Source organism: Pezoporus occidentalis, unplaced genomic scaffold (genome assembly GCF_034315485.1).
Source record: "Pezoporus occidentalis ecotype Australia unplaced genomic scaffold, CSIRO_AGI_Poc_V1 ctg342, whole genome shotgun sequence".
Lineage (NCBI taxonomy): Eukaryota > Metazoa > Chordata > Aves > Psittaciformes > Psittacidae > Pezoporus > Pezoporus occidentalis.
This window is the reverse complement of record NW_026915397.1, coordinates 50,142-56,781: the sequence shown is the minus strand read 5'-3', so window position 1 is coordinate 56,781 and position 6,640 is coordinate 50,142.

Sequence of the window (6,640 nt, the reverse complement as noted above, 5' to 3'; positions counted from 1 at the left end):
TTCCTGATCATCTTCTTAAAAAAACACACTCCCAAGCAGTATGTTTAAAAAAACAAACAACTAGCTCATAGGTTCTGATCACTTGACCCAGAAGGGAACATTTCAGTTTCATTTCTCTGCAGTTTTATCAAATCCTGTATTTAATGAAACAAAAGTGAAAATGGACAGAAACTAAAAGACAGAGGTATTTGAAGATCTGCTGTGTTTACTCATAATTTTCTGCTGTAGAATTTCTTGTACTTTCTGCAGCTCCTAGAAGCAGCAGCAGAGTGCCCCAGTCAGACCACTGGTCCAGTTCATGGGAACAACTGTTGGGTTCCTGCCTTTGGTTCATAAAACACATACTGAAAAGCATGTAGATCTGGAGCAATCATTGACTTATCTGTAGTTTTCCCTCATCTGCCTATTTTAGTTACGTTAGTCTCCTATGATGTTACAGAAACATGAGACAAAAACCAGATTTGTATTATCTGTCCTAATAGCCTCAGAAGAGGCTCACTAGAGACTTAACACTCTCACCTCCTTGGCAATTAACATAGGGAAAAAGGCATTTCAGCATGGTGCATTTAATCCATTTTTAAACATCTATTCCAGGATTTAATAAAAAATGCATCCTAAATGCACCTTTTTCTCCTCATTTGACTGTAAAGACTGATCAGATATATATACCTATTCTACAGTGTTTCCACATTTTACTAGATTATTGTCGCTTGCTAATGGCATCATTGAAACCTTTGTTCTTCTCTTGCCTGACATTTAAATTCTGCACCCTTTTTCTTGGTGTTTCCTAAGAGTTTTGCCGGTCAGCATCTCTCTTTGTTTTCAGAGCTGCTGTAGCATGCCTGCTTTCTATAGCTTTCTGTGGTGTCTGACATAGTGTTATATTACAGAAGACAAACATGCATTGCTTTGCAGAGGCTTGCCTTTTGTTCAACTATTTACTGAGCAGAAGAAATTGGTTTGCAATGAATTTTGTAGCTTATCTTTGTCTGTGAAAAAGCCATAGTCTTTCTTGCTAGGGCTGGGCAAATATACTGTAACTTGGGAGGCCTGACAACCTGCAAACGATGTAGCTGACAACTTGTCAGCTGAAAACCACTTGTGTGGAATAACTAAAGGGACAAAACAACGTTTGACAAACAGGTTATTGTCTAAATGTGCTCATTTTCTGTGTGCAGAAGATTAACATTGGCAAGAAAGAAGCTGACTGGAAGGGGAAAGAGAGATTTGAAAGGGCAGAAACAAAAGAACAGCCCTCACTGTGTACATGTATTTCAGCCTACAAAGCCTTGGCCCACAGATCTACATGTCCGTGTGCAGGATTGAGCTGCTTCATATGTACATGCAATGTTTCACTTCAAAACAAATTAATTTCCTAATTACGCCGTAGGACCCAGCAGAAGGGAAATCACTGGGGTAACACTGAATGTGCTAAGGTCTGAAGTATGATGATGTATCTTTTATAGTGATTGCTGCATATTGATACATGCAGCTTCAGAAGTGGTAACCTCATGAGCTGCCCAGGCATGAATACCACTATTGTTTCCAAGTAAGAAAAACAGACCTGCAGAAAACAGAAACTCTTACAGTTCTGGGCTGATGCCAAACTGTTGTATATTCTTTCGGAGAAAGATATCCTGCTTCATTTTGGATATGTTCTCACAGTAGCTTATTTTATGCTTATAATTGTGTGGCCAAATGAAGGAGACAGCATTCTGGAGACCTACAGCATGTGTTTAACAAAGCTCAGACAAAAATCAGGCTCACAGTTAGATACACATTCAACACTGCATTAGGAAGAGCCTTGAGTGAACCTTCTCTAGAACAAAACCAAGGAAGTCGTGAGGAAGTGGCAAGAGGCCAGTATCAAACCACAAAGTGTTTGTATTCAGACCCTTACATTTGTACTTCTCAATGGGCAGGTGGTGCTAGAAGTGATCCTGTGTGCTTAAAGCTTTGAAATATGTGATATTGAGACAGATTTCTTCTGTGCCAGCCCTCAGACAGTAATTTAATCTTCACTATTACCAGAGCCTGAAGAAAGCACAGCACCTTGAATCTCACAACTGGTGGTCTTGTCTATTTCAAGTCTGTGCCTTACTCTCCAAGCAGGATAAAATCCATTTCAGATCTAGTTATGACATTAATGTTTTCTAAAGTAATGACTTCTTAAAGCCTCAGAGGCTGGGGTTTTGTCTTTCAGACATTGTACAAGCATATTTTACCAGGTTTTCCTTTTTCTTGAAAACATGCACTCATTGCTTTTGGGTGTTAGCAACGGGGTGGTTTATTTTGTTTCTTTAATCTCACATAATGGAAAGACAGGAGAACCTTACTTCGTCCCTTCCCTTCCCATTCTTTGATCCCAGTGATTTTTAGGACAGTGCTTTTCCAGCTGAAAATTGTCTCTCTCTGCTGAAACTACCCAACACAGTAACAAAGGACCCTTTGCTCTTCCAAGGCTGCTGTATCCTCCGTCCCAGCAACACTGTAGGGTAATGAACTCAGGATCTAGCTGCTGCTCCTCCAGCCAGTTGCACTCACAGGTACTTCAAATTTCTGAGCCAAGAATGTTTCTATTTGGATGCAAGCTTTTTTTTCTCCAAAAAAGGACCTGAGTGACCTTTTGGATTATCATAATTAGTAACACTGAACTTCAGGTAATAGGCCCAAATGGTTGCATTAGAGGTAGATATGGCTTCCACTGCATAAACAGATTATCTCCTACCTGGGATGGCTGGTACTGGCTGGTACTGAGATAGATGGATTTTAAGTCAGTGCAGGCTTGGGTTGATGCTAGAAAAAAAACCCCAGACAAACAACAAGGAAACAAACAAACAAACAAAAGCAAACAAAAACCAACCAACAAAACAAACAAAAAAGCTCAGCTTTTTCTTTTTGTATACACTGTGTTTCTTAAGAATATTTTGAGAAAGGACTTGCAGTTGTACTGAAAACCCTGTCTTTTCAGTACTTACAGGAGTAAATAAATGAGAAGTAATCTAATGTGCACTACTGAAAGAAAAGCGCACATTACATAGTGCATATTAGATAGTGCACATACTTAGACTTTATGTTAAATTTGTAATATTTTCATGAGAGTGTATTTGAAGAAAAAACATATTGGCAAGAGGAAGAAGGATGATGAGCCTTGCTAAGAGGTTAAGCTAGTATTTTCTGGCTAGCAGCCACAAATTGAATATTAACCTCTGATTTAATTTCTGAGGTAGCTGGCCTTTTAAATAAAATGCTTCAGCACAGCAACGATCCAGTTCCTAGGTCAGGTGTGATGCAGTCACACTGAGCGTGATTCACAAACCACTTGTATATTTCTGGACCTAGTAGTAGTCTTAGTAGTAAATCTCCAGTGTTATCCTCAGGAAATCAGTGCCACATCTGATTCTCTTTCAGTTGAAGGAGTATTGACAAACAAGATCCCCCAAGAACATGAATAGCAACAGCTAGTTCAACTAAAGCAAATTAAACCCTTTAGGAAGGATGTAAAATTTGCAGAGGAATGATGAGGAATGAGGGAAATAAGATCTAGAGAAATATTCTTACTATGACAGCAGGAAGAAACCTGCTTTTTAGAAAGAGAACTCCTTTGGAAGAACCAGGAATGTGGAGCTCTGAATTTACACAGTTCAATGCAGCTGAATAGCAGCCTTTCAAATTCCTTGATATATAGGCGGTCCTCTTCCCATATAAATGTGGCTTATTTTAGTTCAATCCTTTCTGTTTTGGCATTTCTCAAATTCCTTTCTCCTGCTGAATGTAATGTTTGTTTTACCATCAGGAAGAATAAAATTGTCTTCCTGGTAGCAGAGAAAAGTCAGTAGATTCTCAAATCTAAAAAAAAACAGAATTGAACTCAGCATTTACCAAGATCTTTCAGCAACTCATTCCAACCCTTTTTATCATCCAAATAAGTAACAATGAAAGAGTTTGACTGATCTAAAAGCCTCAACTTACTCAGTGTGACCTTGATACATTTTTGAGTCTGTTTATGGCTTATGGGAGAATTTAACTAAGCACTAAACTTGAGAAAACCCACAACTGATTCAGGTAAACTTTAACCTTTGTACTCATGATCCTTTGAGTAGGAGGATGTGGAAAACAAAACTGTCTGAATGAAAAGGGAATGGAAACTTTCCAGATTGCAAATATACTGACCTTCAGTAAGGAAGCAGCGAGATGTACGCTCTGGGTTTTGCTTTTTTAATCCCTTGAACATTTGAGGTTATTGCAATGAGTCACAGGTGCCCTTCATGTCTAGATATGATATTTGAGTCTTACGAGTTTTTTACACTTTTTTTTTTGCTATATGCCCAAATGCAAATTAAAAGGTCTAATTTTTTTAAAATAACTAATAGTTACTGATAGTCTAGAAGCAGGTGCCCTGTTGCTGTGTTTAGCCGAAACAAAGTGGGCAGTTTGCATCCACTGATTTATCAAAACACAGTTTGCTGATCTCATGTTTACAGCATGTCAGAATTACTCTGCTCTTGAGACTTCGATTAATTTGTAAATTAAATGGGTAGTGCAACTTTACCTGCAGTTAATATTTTCTGCATCAAGTTGGGTTTTCCTAAGTTTTCCTTAATATCTATTTTTTTCCTATTTCTCTCATCATTATCCTTCTCTTAAGACCTGAAGGAGTTGATGAACTACATCTTCCAAAGAAAATTTGTTCAGTAGTTTTTCGTGGAGTGCTAACTGCCATCTTAGATCAGCTTAACAACTAAAAACCACCCTTTTACTGCTGGAAAGGGGCTTGATGCTCAAGATGAAGCTAATGCTCCAATGTTCAAAATAAGCAGATCATGTTCCACAGAGTCATTTGATACCTTTGGTAAGCTGAAAACTGTGGGCACTAGCCAGCAATAACTGTTTCTGTTTCTTAATACAGGTTTTATAGGTGGGTTTAGATTAGTGGGAGAGTGGGTATAGAAGTCTCCTTCCATCTCTCAGTTCACTAGCTGAGTTGTGTGGCTTCCTGATGAAGCCTTGTGAGGCCTTGGAGAAATGCCTTGTTTCTCACTCATAAAAGGAGTTTGGAATTAAGATAGTTTCTGTAATTTCTATATATAAACAGTGAGGTAGGCTACAGAAACACTTGAAGTAATACATTTAATGTTTTAGAGAGTTTGTTTTCCTGCCTACCTGAACGCTTGGCCAGGATTAAAGACCAGAGCAGTATCATTGAAACTGCAGATTATGTTTTTATCTTATCCTTGGTAGCACTGACATGATGAATTGGCTACTCTTGAGCTGGTTGTATCTCCAGAAAACACAAGATAAAACTCATAGTTAATATTTGTGCATGTCAGCTTGTTAAGGTTGTCCTTAAGTTGTGTAACTGAAATCCTACTGAGATATTCCAACAGTCACTTATGGTGGTGAGAAACTAGGTAACAGTATTTTTTTTTTTCTGTAATTTATGGGAGAGAAGAGCATTAGCAGTGGAAAGGAAAGTAACAGTGCCTTTTCTTCCTCTCTTCCCCTTCATAGATGTTTAGGGGTGTGTTACAGAGGCACCATTAAAGCCAGGCTTTTTAATGCTGTGGAAGACAGAACACTGAAGAAGGTGTCAGAGAAGGATGACAACTTGGGGAGACTGACATTCATCAGGCCCCTTGGAGAAGAGAGGGAATGTGGTACATCAGGTATTTCAAGGGCTGTCTGTGCTGTTTCATGCTGGCATTGATAATGCACTCATGTTGTAGGGTTACTGTGTTTCACCTCCAGAAATTTGCTGCATCACCTTTGTTGTTTCAGTCAACTCTGCCATTAGGTCTATTTACATAACCTGTGGTAATGTGGCAGCCAAACTTTGATTAGCACTTTCACCTCTGTGATTAGATGGACATCTGTAAGAAAGCAGTTTCCTTTGGTTGAGGACATTTTCTGAATGCAGGACTTTATCAGAGTCTACAAGTGTCTTGCTTCACTTTATTAATCCTACTGGTTTTTGGTCAAAACTGTGATCTTGAAAGCTTGTTGCAGCAGGTAAAAGTGCTGGAATAATAAGGTTCAGTCCCACTGTGATGTGCCACAGCCTGAGAACCAAAGCTGAAGCCTGCATTTAGCTTGGGTAGGTGTGGGGGTTGGAATGTATCAAAGCTGTCAGAGACCATGGGAAGGAGAAACTACAGCTGGCAATTAAGAGTGACCATGAGAAGAAGGAACTACAGCAGGCAATTAAGAGTGACCTGTCCCTGACTGGTACTTGGAAGATGTTGGAACTGGCAAGGAACAAGGACGTCGGAACTGGAAAGAGGATGTCGATAAGAAAGTCAGATAGCCCTTTCACCTGATGTAACCGCAAGGCAAACACAGATGTGCTTTGCTAATTGCTTGGAAGCATATAAATATCATGTAATCTTTTCAATAAACGATCCAGCTTGCACTCTACCTCTGGGTCTGTGCCTCCATCCTCACAGGTAGGACGTGAGCACTACTGCTGTCCTCTCTCTGCCTCTGGAGAGTGACCTTGGTCCCAGGTTGAAGCCAGATTCAGGATGCTGATGATAACGCACTGTTCCTCGGGAATTTCAGTCCTAAGAAGGAACTTATAGTCATGTTCTTACTTCATGTCCTTCGGGAAATGAGTATCCATAATTGCAGCTAAATTGGTGGG